Source organism: Struthio camelus, chromosome 3, assembly GCF_040807025.1.
Source record: "Struthio camelus isolate bStrCam1 chromosome 3, bStrCam1.hap1, whole genome shotgun sequence".
NCBI lineage: Eukaryota > Metazoa > Chordata > Aves > Struthioniformes > Struthionidae > Struthio > Struthio camelus.
In genome coordinates this window covers 142,358,639-142,375,951 of record NC_090944.1, presented here as the reverse complement: position 1 = coordinate 142,375,951, position 17,313 = coordinate 142,358,639, and the positions used below count along the sequence as shown (strand labels likewise).

General features: G+C 41.4%; 1 long non-coding RNA gene across 1 annotated transcript in view; it reads left to right on the top strand.

The window, feature by feature from the left end:
• LOC138066909 (uncharacterized) overlaps positions 1 to 17,313 on the top strand; it is a 229,573-nt gene that overhangs the window by 131,339 nt on the left and 80,921 nt on the right. The gene's annotated exons all lie outside the window — the stretch shown is intronic.

Here is a 17,313-nt window from a genome sequence, read left to right as displayed (position 1 = left end):
AAGCCCTCCCAAGTCAGATGCCACCCTTGTCGGATCTTCTCACAGAGAGAAATGCCCTTGGGAAGAGCATTGCTTGCTCTGCAGAAGACTTGAGCGTGCTAAGTAGGGAGGATGCTCTTTTTCCCTTCGTGTGTATATGTGAGAGAATGCGTGTGGCCCTTTGAGCTGCTGTGAGGTTCTTGTCCGGGGACATGATGTCTAAGGCAGTTTTTACAAGTTGGGGTCCTGTCTTAGTTGTGGAAGATGGCAGGGAGTGCAATGTGTATAATGGCTAGGACATCTCACTCACACCGGCACCTTCCTTAGCTTTTATCGAGGAAGATCTGACTTTTTTTCTTTCTGACCACTGCGTGTGGGCTTTGCTGATCCCATAGAGCCCTGTGGCTCATTCTGCCTTGAAGTAAAAAAATACAAAACAGAGAAGGCTCCCCAAAATCATCAAAGCAGCCAATTAAAAAAAAAAAAGTACTTTTTCACATAGTGCCTAATTACATTGTGGAACTCATGGACACATATATGTTGGAAGAGGCCAGAAGAATAAATTGATTCAAAATAAATGAAAAAATGGCATTAGGCAACGTTGTTAGGAGAGGTCCATTGGTGATTATTAATGAGCTGAGTGGAACCTCCAGTTCAGGAAATCCTGAAGCCATTGATTGCGGGAAGTGAGTGTAAATCGCCTGAAACAATGCTACAGCTTTCTGCTGTCACACAGGTCTCACCAAGGCTTTGCCACAGAGTCTGGATTAAAGGTGCTGGAGAGCGGAGCTAGGCCTTGTATAGATGGGCCAGCTCCACTATACACAATAAATGTACTTACACACATGTAAATGTTTAGGCTGACACTGAGAGGTGAGGGAAAAAAAAGAAAATTAAGTGCTAGTTCTGTACTTCCAAGGCATTTCAAGTTATTTGAAGCTGCAGTGTAACTTTCATCCAAGTGGGTATTTTAAAACTAAGTAATAAAAGGGATTACTGAGATAATTGATGTAGATCTGTGGCATTGTGCAAGAAACTGCCCTGAAGAAAGACCCTGAGACAGCCAGCTCATTCAGATTGTAATTAACTCACCAAGAGCAGGTGAGGGGAGGGACAAGCCTCCAGCCTTTTCACTCTTCTCCTTAAACAAAGAAGACCTTTACAAATATGTGTGTATTAGAGCCTTTGGTCTGCAAATTTCTCTCTCACTCACACTGTCATAAAAGATTCAGAGGGCTGTATCTTTTTGATTACTAATTTATGCTGTTTACAGACTGGATAAGGGGAAAAGAAAAAAAAAAAACCTGAAAACTCTGATAGTCGTGCTTTGCTACTAGGAGAAACTGGCATTTGTCAAATGTTCCTCAGCCTGATCCGGGATTTTGTTTTGCTGGCGAGGAAGGACCCTGCAAGCACAATGTTCTCTGTCGAGGTAGGGGCCAGCTCAACAAAGTGATTTCTCGTGAAATGAGTAGGGTGGGAACAGGAACAGGAGTGGCCCTGTGTTTGGGGAACATGCACTGAAAATGTCCCTTCACAAGGAAGAGCCTGTGGCTCGGGCTTGCAGAGATGCTGATGTTGCCCCCGTGCTGTGAGTAAAGCCTGTATTCTTAGCTTCATCTGTCTTCTTCACATCCGCTGCCTTAGGCCAACCTGAGGTTGGCAAGGCACAAAACGCCCATCCTTCCCCAAATATGTGGGAGCCATGAAGTCCTGCTTGCATTTCCCATGCCAATAAGTGTTTTCTCTACTCGAGTCTTCCGATGCATTGAAGCGCAAAAGTGTTTTACTCTTGGCCTGCTGAAAGGCTATTGGTATGCACCAGCCCTTGTTGTCTGCTCTGGGCTGCTCCCCCCCCCCCCACACACCTTCCCCCTTTTAAGTCCTGATTAAAATCATCAGTGGGCAAGGACAGTAGGTCCAGTGAGGGACCTGCCCAATGCATGAGACCCCTCTAGGATCTGTGTAACTTCATTGTCATCCTTATTGCTGCTTTTTTTCCTTCCCGTTAGCCATCTGACTTCCCTCTTCCACAGCAATGAAATCAGTACATTGAAGGTCTACATGTCGTAATCCCTTCCATTCATATCTTTTTGCTGTATTTCTTAAGCTCATTTCTTCATTCTTCATTTAACAGAGCTTTCTGGCCCCTTAACTCGGCTCTTGAATGGACTCAGACACCCTTAAATTAATATAAAAAAAGGCATTGGGGTTCTGCGACTACCTGAGAAAAGCCCGAGGAATCAAATTAAGGCAGTCACCATCCCTAATTCACACATTTGTGGAAAGGAAAATTGAAAGTTCAGCACCATGACTGAAAGATGGAGTCCCAGTTTGTCATGTTCTCTTCTTAAAAAACACATCTGGGTGATTTGATAGATCACAGGGGTCTGTTCTTATGAAACAAAGGAACGGGAGATGTTCTTTTGCTGGTGATGTGAAATAGGAGCCACAGCCAGCCACTTGAGCTTGCATCTTTCTTTAAGCACCTAAATAGTTACCCTGAGATCACTTGCTTAAGGTTAAGCATGAATTTAAGAATCTGGCTAAGTTGGGGCCTACGGAAAGTATTGTGGGGAAGATGTTTCCCTGAGAACAAGAAAGGATGAATAATGTTAGGGGTCATATTTTAAAACATTGGTGCCTCGATGACGAACAGAATTTAGAGTGCAAAGCATAGATTTCTGTTGGCATGTAAATGGACACAGCTACACTTTCTTTCTGTAGTTTTATTCAGTCAGCAGAGCTTTTCTTTTAAAATGTATGCGAGGAGCTGTTCTCTTAAACCTGTAAGGACTTTTATTTGCTTTTTAGAAAGTTTAACAGAACTCAGTGGACATGCCTGAAAATTTGCAAATGTGTTTTTAAAGCATGCTATGCACAGACACACACACATGCACACAAAAATCCACCATAACACCAACACATGCTTCTCTAGTTCGGAATAACCTTCTTCTCTGAAGGGCCACGTGCATAAAGTGCCAGTACATAATGGCTCATGTAACTGAATTTTAAACTCCTGAAAATAGCAGCTTAGCTTGGAAGTGCTGACATAGGCGTAGTGACAGCAGTGCCAATTTAACAGTTGTATGCACTATGGAGTGTTCTTGCAACATTCCTCATTTGAAAGACAATCTGTGCGTGGTGTAGACTAGTATGGTTTAAAAAAGAGAAAAACCTGTGGTCTTGCCTGACAAACTCTGTCAACCAATGCAATCTGTGCTCCTGATATTTACTGCTTGAAGCTAAATAGGATATTGAGCCAAATTTCAATTCCTGCTACAAATAAAGCTCAATTTGTGTGTGCGTGTGTGTGTGTGTGTGTGTGTGTGTGTGTGTGTGTGTGTGTGTCTGAGAGAGAGAGATGATTGCTCATTTAAATGACAACTTTATATATGATAATTACAGTCATTAATGAAGACACACTTACTTTACCATAGATTATGAGGATAAAAGAAGATCGCCCAAGAGTCATGTTCTGGTATAGACTAGAGTCAATAAGAAAATTAGTCCAAATACTATGCGGAAAATTGTTCTTAAATAGTGCCCTAGAGGTTAAAGGAACAATGGGTGTAAATGCAACAGAAGAAATTTAAAAGACACACTAGAGGTCACTGTTGCTACTTGAGCAAAAGCTTTTTCTGCTTCTTTTTAGTTTAAGACACTAAAGATCAAACATTTCAGCAGAAAAAGTATTTCTATTTCTGTATATTTCAAAGCATGTACAGTTTGATATCCTGAAAAAAATGAACAATATATTGATAAGGAATGGATGGTCATGTTAACAATTGTAGAAATGGTATGTACTGTACATACGAAGAACTTGGAGTCACAGTACAATGCAATTCTCTTTTGTGCAGCATCTTTCATACAAATGGCATCCCAAAACACATTATGGCTTGTAGCATTAAATAATATAGCTTTAAATTACAGAGATAAATAATCAGTGGGAGAGGAATTAAATGTTATAAGCAAGGGACAAAAGAGATGTTAGATATCTGAAAGCTGTGCAAAAGCTTACATAAATTACAAATCAGAGCCAAAGATGAATGAGGAAGCCAAACAATTAAGTCTTGCAATGCAGGAGGAAATACCTCAGTCTTCACAAATTATTCATGAGCTGGGTATAAAAAAGGAAGCAATAGTTTTATATCATAAATACAGTCCTATGCCTAAATGTATTTGTAAATGTATACTTGTGTGTGTGATGTATGTGTCTGTGGATATATATTTATATTTGAAGAAGAAATCCCTTTGAATGCCCAAGGGCATAGGCATTCAGTGTAAATGCAGGACTAGATCACGGTACCTTGCATTTGTTACAGCCTTCAGCAATTAAAAAGGGCTGAGTATAGAGGACTGGTTTTGCTCATTGATATGGTGAGTAAAAACATACAGTTATAAAATCATAAAATGGGAATATTACCACTGACTTCCAAAGCAGAAGGTGAAACGTTCCTGCAGAATGCAGTTCATCTTCTCTGAGGTCTTCTCAGACCTTCTCTGAAATGCATTAAATTTCAGCAGGCAAGTTTCTCTAACAGCTCAAGGAATTAAGCCACCAGTGTCAATATTGATAATAAAAAGCACTATAAATGAGTGAGAAGACAGATAGACTGAATATTTTTGAAAGACATCGTTGTTTTGTGCTCTGTTTTCAAGCTCTAATTAACACCTCACCTTTCAGAGAAGTCAGTGGTGGTGGATGCAGGTTTGGGGGTGGGGGTGCCCAAAGAGAGCTGGTTTCTCTCTTCAGTCTCTTACCTGCTAAAGTCATTGAGGCCAGAATTTCCAGCTCGTATGAGAGTTTCTGAGAGACTTTTTCAACTTCCAATCAGATAGTCTTTCTGAAAGCATGTGGATTTTACTTCCATAGCTCTGTTGCCCTTCCAAGCAAGGAACTCAAGGATTATCTCATACTTGCTGGTTCTATTATTTTTAGTGATAAGGCACATCTTTTGCAGGTTATCTCCTGTCTTATTGTCTTTTGGCCATATGTCTGGGATTTTCTGGTATCTGGCAGCCCAGTCAACTACTGTACTGACTGGGTGCAGGATATCTGGACAACTGGCGGCTGTAGATACACAGACTGACTCAGTATCTCCTGTGCCTTGGTGCTCTGGAATCCTTCTGTTCTAGGATCTTCAAATGTTGGCAGCTCAGCGTTATCCCGTAAATACAAGAGTGAATTACAGGACTCAGAAACCAGCAGCAAGAATTTGTACACCTGTGTGTATGTATGTATGCATTCAATTTATAGTAGATATACTACAGGTCTGGGCCATGTTAAAGCCTCACAGGCTGTTCTCTCTTTTTTTCCCCAGGGTTGTAATGTTTTTGTTTTTGTTTTTGTTTTTGTTTTTGTTTTGCTGGGCCAACTTCTTCTTAAAGCAGTAGGCATGGCCATATCTTTTCATGTGACTCCACGCAGACCTGCACTGTGTAATATTTAAACATCTAAAACTTTCTGTAGTACAAGTCGGCTTTCTGATTATGAAGTGGAAGTTGCTTTGGGTGAGGAGACAACAGCAGCTGCTGAGGGACATTAGACCATCGTGGTCAGTTTTCCCCAATGGTGTTTGCATGTCTGTAGTTTTCCCTTTGGCCATCTTTGGACTGAGAAATACTCCTCATTCCATACAAAGCAATGCTGATGAGCATTGCTGGAGTAGAAGCTCCATGGGAAGTTGAGGAAGCCATCCAAAATGGTGTGTGTGTGCCCAGCCATTCAAAAGTAAGCTTGGATGCCCAATCTGAGGCACCTTAGAGAGATGTCACTTTTAGAGAGCTGCCTGAGCACTCTGTGGAAACCCAGCTCCGGTAGCTTTCTGAGGTTGTGAGCGTAAACTGGACGTGGCCGGAGAGCAAGGTGTGAGGGGAGGAGAGAAGAGCATGACTTACAAAGGCTGGCAGAAAAGTTCAGTTCTCTGCTCCTGATTTGCCTGATCATATTGTTTTTCACTGACCTTTTTGCATTGCTCTTTAACTAGCCTTGAATCCTTCTATTTGTTCTTTACTTAAACAAATCTCTTCTCACCAAAGTCAATGAGAAAGGAAAGAAGTCAAAGACATACATTTCTACAGAAGAAAATACATTGCAAGTGGAATCCTTCCTCATTTAGGGTAAGAATGAGGGATTCTGCGGAGTGAGAAAGGCTCAGTGAACATCCTGCCATTTCTCTCCAAGAGAAAATACAGGCCTAAGGATAAGATGCTTTGCCATTAGCTCCCACACATACTTTATCTTCTCCAAGTGCCAGCAGCAAAGCCCTGGCCCTCCTTCCTTTCAAGTCCCCTTTCAAATTCCATTCGTACCATGCAGTCTTCAGTGAATCTTACAGCTTGAGATAGAAAATCCTACATCCTCTTTCCCTTCTGTCATTTGTCTTGGTAAGGGCTGTGGAAATTTTCTGTGCAGATACTGTCTCCTCTTCTGTGTCTAAAACGAGACCAAGATATTATGGTTGCCAGTGAATTACTCTGTATGGCCTAGCAGCTTGGCTTGTGAATCAGCTCGTGAATGAGCTGGTGAATTCCCGGCTCTGCCGCCAAGCTGGGCAAGTAATTTCCTGTTTCTGTTTTCTCTCCTATCTTATTTTTCTACTATAAATTCTTTAGAACAGGTTTATCTGTTGCTCCGTGAATCTACAGCCTCTAGCATAATAGCTGCTAGACATTCCTGCAATCATATTATAAATTGGAAGATAATTTAGCATTTTTAAGGAGTACGGTATTTATTTCCTTGCCAAGCTTTTTTATGCTATTTTTTCCTTTGTCTATTCAGTGATCACTTTCACTGAATAAGAGCAGAATTTCACTTTATGAAGCGCACAATGAAAATGTGAGAACTCTAGGTGCTGCCTCAGTGTTACTGAGAAACAATAAAAACGTGTCCTAGTATCTAGCAATCCCTTCATGTGAGAGAGAGAGAGGCAGGAAATAGGAGAATCATGCTGCATGCCCTTATTGAACAAATATTAGCTCTTCAGGGTACTGTATTATCGCAAAGCACTTAGGAGATCCAAATTATTATAAGAGTCTGAACAAAATTCACTCAGTTGCTTCCCTGTCACACAGGCTCAGCTGCTAATGTTATTTTAATCAAAGATTTGATCAACAGTATTAGGAAGATAGTTAGCAGAGGAAAATTAACACATATGCTTCTCTCTAGGGAAGAGATTATTATTTTTAAATCTGCATTTAGTTTCTCTCCACCCAGAACGATTTCTTTAGAGATAAGCACATCAGCCAAAGACGATGTGCTTTTATCTCGGAGTCAGTACAAACAGTAGTCCCAGCATCAAGAAACTTGCCTCAGAATAGTGATTTGCCTAAGGTGTGAGGCATTGGCAGGCTGAGGTATTGAAAGCACACAAATCACACAGCTTTCAGTCGAAAGAGGCAAAGGAGTTTTCCATTTCATAGCTTCAAGCCTTGCATAAATGCTGCTGGACTAGGCCTGTTCCTCTTGCAGTTGGACTCCTTGTCTTTTAATTAAACCTAGGAAACGGAAAATGAAAACAGTCATTTTGAGGCAAAGGAAGCACAGGCTCCATTGGGCCTGTTTGCCTCTCATACCAGGGTAATGCAGCTGAAATACGATGTTTCTCCACAGCATAAGGGAGACTGCAAGTCTGCAGAGGCCCCCAGCCTCTGGGGAGAGGCTCGCCCAGGCGGAGGAGCAGCCGTTTTGCCTTCCTGGCCTTCGTTTCTCCTTTGGCAGCTGGCTTGGGCCCACCACATAGCTGAATGGGGAGCAGCAGCTGCCTGTTGCCACAACGCGGGGCCGCAGCATTGGCCAAGCGAGGCGCTTTCGGAGTGGGCTAGGAAGTTTCAGTCCCTCCGAATAGCTTGGGGGAGACGCCTTAAATCAAAACGGAGCATTCACATCCAAGTAGGTCGTGTGGTCCAGCATCCACATAACAGAGCTGAAACATGATGGCACGAGACGTTTAACTAATGTCAAATTTAAATCCCTATTAAAAAGGAGTGTTCTGTAGTCTGCACCAGGCCATCCATTCTGGTAATCTCCTTCCATATTTCTTTTATTGTTGAAAGAAGTAGTAGATTAATGACAGAATGAGTCCCAGTAGAAAGAACGCACTCCTTTTAAGGCGTGCTTGGAGGAGAGATGGTGAAAATCGTAACATAGGATGACTTTGTTGCCAGAGAAAGTTATGTTTGTACCATTTATATTTGAAAACCCTTAACACAGGCCAGCATAGTTCAGCCAAATTAACTCCATCTGGATAAATGAAGCTGAGGATTACCTGTCAGAAAAAGACCTAGAATGGCATATTGTAACTTAGCGCCAGGTTTTAAAAGCTTCTTAGCGATGCTGGTGGATCCCTCCAGACAAGAGGGGTGGGTGGAAGAGGTACAGCAAGGACTGTTCTAGCACCGAAGCACCCCAGCACCAGGATGGAAAAATCTGAACAATGCCTGTTTGTTTAAACCTGTTTCCCAGCTAGGCAGCCCCTGAGTTGTTGCAGCTTTCAGAGAAACATGGTCATGATTCCTTATGGTCTTGAATTAATAACCAGTCTTGCTAGGCAAGTGAATGTTCACTATTTGCACCGCTGTCAACACGTGATGTTTAGTGAGGTTCCTGTGACGATTCCTAAAGCCTCAGGCTCCGGAGTCTCTAGCTTCTTCTACCAAAAAAAAAAAAAAAAAGAGAGAGAGAGAGAGAGAAAAGAAAGAAGCTTTGATCTCCATGTATGTGGAAGAAAAGCACGGAAGTGTGGTGCCAGCTCGCCTGATAGGTTAAAACCAATAGATGGCAAATGAAAATAAGTAAAGATGTATTTTTATAGGCCTCACAATTGTAAAACTAACTCATGTCAGGTGGAGGGGGCTGACTTGGGCAATCTGACAGGCTCAAGAGCAGAGCACAGCAAAGCCACATCTTGCCATCGGGAGGCCTGCGACAGAAGTTTCTGCTGGCACAGTCGGTTACGGGTATTTGAGCTGTGGTCATGCGGTCATGCGTAGGACTGCTGAAGTCCACACAGCACAGCAGCTCTCACAAGACAGGCATTCCCCTGAAAAGCCTGGGCTCCTTCAAGGCCACCCAAAAGACAGGCAGAGAAAGGAGGTAGCTCTTCCTGTTTCCTATTAACTTGTTGATAGAGCAGTTACCTGGCCGTGGGAGAGCTCCTTCTCTCCACCTGGGGATGTCTGTGCTCACCTCTGCTGTCTGTTGTATAAATGCTCTCAACACCTAATAATTGTATGCTCTTCGGTCCCTCTTCAGCTCTTGGCAACAAACTCAAGAAGTTCATATCTGAAATAAATAATTCTTTAGCTGACAGACTCCTAATGGCCATAGGAAAACCAATGAGGAAGACTATGGCCAGGCAGTGGGCTGAGTCCTTCTGCTACCTGAAGAACCTTATAGCCTAGTATTTAAAGCATTCCCAAGTGGTTGTATGTTCAAGTTTGGTAAAGGAAGAGGGGCACAAATGCAGAGAGTGTGTATGCTGATGGGTGGTATGGGTGATGGACAGGAAGGGGAAAGACATGATCACATCCTTGTCTTGTTTTGAACAGGGTGTTTAGTCTGGCTGTATTTTTTCTTCTATCTTTTCTTTCTTTTTCGTTTTTTGTTTTTTGGTTTTTTTACCCCAGAATGGAGATGTTACTTTATGTTTTAGGTCAGATGGAGCCTTCTATTACCTTTACAGGAAAATGTTTTAGATTTTGATGGAGGAAGAGGGAGAGAGGAGGAAGAAAGAATATTTTGGATCAACCCAAACAGATTTTATTTTTCCATTTCAGCCACTGAAGTTAAAAAAAAAAAGAAAAAGGATTAGTACAGCCGTAATCTGGAGAAGTATATTTTAGGGATCACATTATGCTGAATGTGTGCATTACATAGGCAAAGTAAAAATCCATGCCATTATTGTGCCTGTTCAGTAGCCACTTTTCAAATTGAAATATCTCAGCCATTTTAAATGACGTTTTTATTTTTGCAAAGACGCTAAAAGCAATTAGAGGGCAATATTGACTATTCACTTGCCAAATTCCACCGTTCCAATGAAAGCTGCTTTTGAGTTACTGTATACAAGTGCAAAAAGCATCCCAAATCATTTTACATACATTAGAAGCAAAAACAAAAAGAAATCATCATTTAAAAAGAAAAGAAAAAGCCATTTATAAAAGCAGTGCTTACTCCCAAGTTGAAACCATGCATCAGCCTAGAGCAATCTGTTAAACTTGAATTATGAACCCCTAGAAAAAAAAAAAGTTGTTTGCCGTGCAGATGCTGAGACTCACAACTTAAGCAGAAGCACTGTGAGGCAAGGTCTCTTGTTGAGACTTTTCCGTAGGGAAAGTTCTCAAAATACCTTAGGTGGGAGAGGTGACATTTTTTGTCTTCTCTGTCAGTAATGTTTATTAGTTGCTTGTTTTAGTTGTCTCTTTGCTAAGAAAAGGTGAAAAAATGAAGCTCTTCTTTGTGTGACTGTAAACAGATGACAAGAACGGGTTGTCTGTAATTTTAAAAAATCCTGATAAACTCATCTTTCCAAAATTCAAGGCTGTCTTCAGTTCACCTGAAGGGATATTAATTTCTGCACATCATGAATTTATGCAGAAGGATCGTTCTTAAAGTTGAGCACAGGCACAGATGTGTAAGAAGACCAGTGGTGGGAAGCCAAAAAAATTGGGGTCAAATTCCCTGGGTATATAGCCATATTAACATAAGTAGAGTTAGGCTGATGGGGTAGGTCACAGGTTATGCTCCGTTATCATTAATTTATCTTTGGGCCATAAGCCAACATCTGTCCTCTCTGTCTCTGTGCTTGATTCTCATTGATACGGAGGCCTCTTTACACCTTCTTGGCAGTGAAAAATGTCCTTGCAGCAGAATTTTATTTACACCCATTTGGTGGCCCCTTCTGACACTCTCTCCCGTTTTTTCAATGCATGCTCTGAAGAACTTGCGATTGTTTTGCTTTTTTACCTGTGGTTTTTTTACTGTGTTGTCTGCCCTCATGCATGGAAAACAGAGACTGCCAGAAATAAATGAATTGTTATCATAATGATCCAAGCAAATGTCATGATTCAGAGTCTGAGAGGATCAACTGCATGGTTGAGTTGCACAATAAGTCTGTGTAAGCAGAAGGCAGGATGCGAAGAGGGAGAATGGCTTGCTTTCTTTTCAAGAAAAGTGTTATCCTGGAATCAAACCAGGGTTAAAGTTTCTCAATTAGGGCAGATTTCCCTTATGTTAAGGGGCTGAGTCATTTATCTACCAACGTCGTCTCATCTTGTCTCGTCTCCTCTTCCTTCTCCTCTCCTCTCCTCTCCTCTCCTCTCCTCTCCTCTCCTCTCCTCTCCTCTCCTCTCCTCTCCTCTCCTTTCCTCTCCTCTCCTCTCCTCTCCTCTCCTCTCCTCTCCTCTCCTCTCCTCTCCTCTCCTCTCCTGGGAGCTGGGGGTTTTCCAGGGATATCCCAAATGGAGTTGACATATCCCTGCTATTTTCCGGTATCTGAGAAAACAATTTTCTCCTTTGTTTCCAAATAACAATTGAGTGCTACACCATGTGCCTGTGAGGTATGAGACAGGGTAACCCTGTTAAGCATTCAAGCACAGCAATGCAGAAAAGGGAAGGGAGTTATTTTGCTGGAGTGACACAAGGATGATGGCTAGTAGGCTGCACTGAACCATTGTTCATGGGAACATAGTCTTTATTTATAAATTATAAGTAAAGATCTGCTAACTGCCCAACTGAGGACACTTACTCGTCTGTGCACTTCAGTCCAAGCGCAATAAATACAGATCAAATGTTCACTATCCGTATAATAACAAGGATCTGATCCAAAGCACATTTTTATTTCTGCAGGGTTACCTTGGATCACATTGTGTTTTATTATGCTCTATGTAGATGCATCATTATTTAAAGGAAAATAAGGGACAGAGCTGAAAACGATTGTAATTGCCAGTTGGAATTTTTGATTCAACTGGAGACACTGTCTGAAAAGTAGCACCTTAGCCAATGCCTATTAATACATTTCTTGCACAATTTACAGTGCCATTTATTTTGTGTGATTTTATACTGTTTTCAGTTAGTTATTGAAGTTATGGAACAATTAAAATGGAAAATTAAAAAAAAAAAAACCAAAATCTGGGACTTAAAATAATTACCCAAAGCTTCTACTGACTTCAGTGGAAATTATAGGTGTTCTTTGGCTCTAGAACACCTATATTTTGCTAGGTAATCATAAAGAAACATATTGTGTAGAACTTCATGCCAGATTCCCCATTATGCTAAAGGAACATTCTGGTTGCAAAATGAAGAGCTCAGAAATTAGAAAGCGGCGCAGTGAGTGTGGCAGTGTGGCCTGCGTAACCTTTACCCTTCTCCCCTTTCCACAGTGCACATTTTGATTTGATCTTTTATTACGTAGTCATACAGTATTTTTATACAGAATCCATGCCTAACTGAGAGCACCAGATGCATAATGTTTAGTCAAAAAGCAGTTTGTTGAACACTCCTTTTCCATGCTTGCCATTGAATACAGCTTTACTTTGCTGCATGTCATTCATATCTGTGGAAAATAAGGCTTTTTTTTTTTTTAATAAACTTCACCATGGTGCCCATTTTTGCGGGTTCTGAGTGTATCCAAAACACTGAAGATTTTATCTTTAGCGGTAGCCCTAGCGAGTGTGTTTGTCCCAAATTCACATGCATAGATTTAGGGACTTAATTTTAAGCACAAAAATTACCTCTGGCTAGAATATATTCAGTGCAGGAAAGCTGGTGCCTCTGGACGGAAATTCAAAGTAGGTAATAATTAAGGGTATAACTTGAGACCTTGATATCTGCTGGTGGATGCATCTGTGTCTCTGCCCAATATCCCAGGGACATAAAGGGATATTTGGGGACAAGAATACACCTCAGTCACAAAACCAAAATAACCGGTGCTATGGTAAGACATTCTCTCAGGAAGCTAGTTACACTTGTAGCAAATATTACTATCACAAGCTGTTCTTCATCACTCATGTCCCAGAAATTATTGTTCTCAGGAGCTTCCTAAACAGCACAGGCATGTATGCTCCCCAGTCTGCTTCGGTGCACAGCCAACACATTAGCTCTCACTGCCTTCGGGGCTGGTGCGTGTCAAAGCTGTGAAGCACGTTAAAGGCAACGTGTCTTGTTCAACGCTAGGGCGTGGGCCATACTTCTCCTACTTCACCCACAAGTTTATCTTTTTCTGGCCGGACGTACCTTTCTCAGTCATTACAAACCGCACTACAGCGTCCCCGAGCTTCATTCATCACATAACTATAAGGCAGAAGCAGAAGTCCTCCCAATATGTTTTAATGCATTTATTCTGCTGTTTCATCTCTCTCCTACCTGAAAACTGATGAAGTAGGATCATACAGGAAAAAAAAAAAATCCGTAGGCACGTAACACCTCCCTTCCTGGAGCATGAATAAGGTTCCTCTTTTACAGATTTTATGGGTTTTATTATGGATGAGATACATCTCACGTCATTTTAGCTGCCACCGAAGTAGATGTCTATGTCCAGTCATTTGAACATTATAGCTAGTCAATGGTGGAAAACGAGCACTTCCAGAACATGCCTGATTTGACCTGTTTTGGACATCTACCATAAGAGGAGAGGAATCACACCCTGGGAGTGCTTATTTCTGTCCACTTCTTATTGAGAAAGCCCAGATGACTAGCTCAGGGTTGGATGCTTGCATTTTAACATCCAAATTTGGAGTGGAATCCTATTCTTGGTGACTTTTGGGTGCAACTGTAATATTTTCGGGCCCCGGCTCAACAAAGCGCCAGGGCACACGCTTTACTTTAAGGTAACACTTCCAGGCTTTGCTGCAGAAGGTGGCATTGAACATTCACCTCAGTGCCATGCTGAAGTAGCTCCTTAGTGTGCTTTTTATGGGATATTTTACTAGACTATAGAAACTTGTTGTGATTTCAGGGCAATTTCCTACAAAACTTCTGTACTGTTATATTATCACTATCAGTGATTATACACAAGAGAAGCTACATGAAAAAGAAGGATGTATACTTTACAAAGAGCATCACAATTTTTAAAATGAGATAGAAATGGAGGCTTTTCACACTTTCAGTTTTTGAAAATGGCTTTGAGTTAAACTGGACTTTTTTTTTTTTTTTTCTGGAGTAAATCTTCCAAATTTCACATAGAAAGCAAAAAAGACTTAGCTTTAACTTCTGTTTAAGTACTTAAGAGTGTCTGTGTGATCATCTTTAATTTCTTTAAACAATCATAATAAATGAAGGAATCACTGAATTTTTACAAGAAGGACTGCATTAAATTATATATGACGTTTGAAGTAGTGGCTTAAATACATGAAGCTGGTTGAAAAATGGAAGGAGTGGATTTGGCTCAGCAAGTTTGAGATGAAACAGAGCTGGTTTTCGAAAGCCGTTGCCGTAGTAGTTTGGAAACCGGTTCTCTCTGCACCTGCTGAAGAACTGCATTGACCCTAGTTTCTGCTGCGCTATATTGTGGCTGCAAGGGTATGAACAACAGTAACAAAATTAGGTTTCAGAAGCCCCTACTGATGGCAGGGTGGGAGAGGGCAAAGCTACGCTTACTTCAGAGAAGTAAAAGGAGGTTATAGCAGCTGAGGAATGGGCCCGCCACATGTTTATGGAGTTTTGAAAGCTTGCTGCTGGTCGCAGGCCGATACAAAAATTGTGAACGTCTCTTTGAAACTCTGAAGACTTCTGAGAGGCACCCTAAGACCACTGGTCACTTACCTGCTCTCAGACTGTTCTGTAGCGCCTGTTGAGAACGGGTGCATTCACAAGGAGTGCTCTACGAGAAGGCACTGTAAACATCACAGACTGAGCAAAAGCTGGAAAGCAAAAGCTGATGTTTATTGCAAGATCTAATAATAGTGGAAAAAATAGGTGTGCACAGTGCACTTCAGCAGCTGAGCTGTACCATTCAGTTGCATCAACCCATTAAGTGACACTCTTACTCACTTGGATGATTTGTTATACCTGGTTTTTATGCTGCTTCTTTCTTTCTTTCCTCCTTTAAAGCTAGGTTATGATTGTTTGCTTACATGGAATAGGTGGTTATGACTGTTTCCTAGGCCATGACTGTTTACTCATACAGAAAAGTGTTTTACTTGAGGAGTGGCCCTTTAGGTTTCTTGGCACTCCTTAAAGAGTCAATAACTCTGTGGGGTGAATAATACCACTTTGGGCTGTTCCTGTGCTGATGTCCGCACAAATACAAAAGGAAGGGGCCCCAAGCCTTAGCCCTAGGCCTGAAGATAGACAGATCTGAATTTTAGACGTGGCTCTTCCTTTATCAGTGAACCAATTGAAAATTCTGCCTCTGAGCATCTCCAGACTTTCTGGGGTTTGAAAATTAAATTCAGATCTGATATTTGGCCCAGCTTCTTAATGAAAATGGAAAATTACGTTTTGAGCCTGAGCCTTCCCGAAGAACAGCCTGTGCCAAATCCGATGAGCTAGAGATAAAAAAAAAAAAAAAAGGATTTGCAGGACACTGTGTCCCATCCCAGGCAGAGGTCGTGGGGAGTTTTGAGGAAAGAGAGACTGGCCTCTTGACTGGAAACTTTTTTATTTGCTTGAGCTCGATAGCCACTGTGGTTTGAGACATATGCAGGTGTGTGGTGGGAGTGAGCCATTTGTTTTGCTCAGAAGAGGATATCTGTGATTAGGGAAATCATGGATTTTATGTGCTCACATTTTTTGTTTCCTTCTTAAGCAAAGAGGGAACCTTTAGAATGCCAAAATCTTGTCTTAATATTTCACGGAAGTAAGCATTTTATAAACGCCCGTTGCAAATGGTAGTATAAATTCTCCACTATGGAAAATTGCTATCTAGTTTGAAACCAGGCAGGATAAACAGAACTATAAAAGGTTACCTGGAGTAAACAGATAGGATTTCCAAAATGTACCACATGAGATAGATTGGAGCTCACAGTAATCTATTTTCCGTGTTTAGCATACACTCAGCATCAGCTGAACTCTGTAACTGAGCTGCCATCTGTATCAATCCTGTTCCTAGATGTCATGGCCCTGTTAATGAAATTTGGAAGTGAAATTGTAAATGGATGCAGTGAATGGTAGATGTCAGCCATTGCGTGATGGGCAATCATCAATCATCCACTGTCAGTTATTTCTGTCTCAGTGAGTAAGCCTTTATTTAAAGCATAAAGTAAGAATGTTGCCAGACCACAGGAACAAGCCCTGAGCTGTTTGCAGGTGCTGCTATTCGCAGCTGCCAATTAAACCCCTGACATTTCCATAATGGCCAAGAGGCAAAGCATATGCACTTGATATAAACATTTTTGTAAAAATTAATCTCAGTTTATCAATACTTCACTTTTTTTTCCAAGGCTACATACAACATCCTACTTGGCCTATTGTTTGTTTGCTGTAGAAAGAGAGCAGTATGAGTTGGAAGGAAGCCAGGGTGTTCATTTCCCCAGGATACGCAGGAGATTCCAGTGGCTCACTTCAACCCTTAACTGGGGAGGGAAAGCACAGTGGTGAGGAATCCCACCTTCGGAAAATGTTGTGTGTGCCCCTTGGCCCCCAGCCCTGCACGCGTGCTCATCACCATCACTTCAAATTGTAAGTTTGGCCCTCACCGGGGCAGCAGTGTAATGCTTGATTTGGTAAATGCTATCCCTGAGTTTACCCAGCCCGTTGTGGTTCTTTGCCGCTATGCCAAAGGCTGGAGGTGTCTGGATTCTCAAAGAGATCCCTGGGATCTGGCCCGTTACTGCTGCCTACTCCATTTTATTGCCCCTCCATCAATTAAAAAAAAAAAAGGCCTAAAAATGCGAGCACTTTTTAATATATGCAATATTTTATTTTGGGCAAGAGAAAAAATATTTGTCAACTCAAACTTATTAATGACATTAATCGGTACCTGCTGCAAATTTATATGTGTATTTCATAAAATTGCCAGTGACGAGCTAGCTTTTTTTTTCAGAGAAAATATTTTCATGGGGAAAAAAATTATATATTTCTACAGAAAAATAAACTGCCTAGTATTGCCACCTGACATTTATAGTTTGGAGGACATAAAACTTTTCTGAGGTCCCTTTATTTTTTGCTCTCAGCTGTTTATAGTTCTTCAGGGGTACGCTGATCTGTAAGTAAATACAGAAAAAGAAAGGGCTGCATTCACATTTTCAGGGTGATTTCATCACATGTTGATTGCTCTACCCGATTTTGCTGCAAAGTCCAGACAAGGCAGAACACAAAATGAGAAACCAGGTAGGACTCAGACATTTTAAAGTTGTCTTCTCCACTCTTCATGATTCTGATGAAGATCACATAAG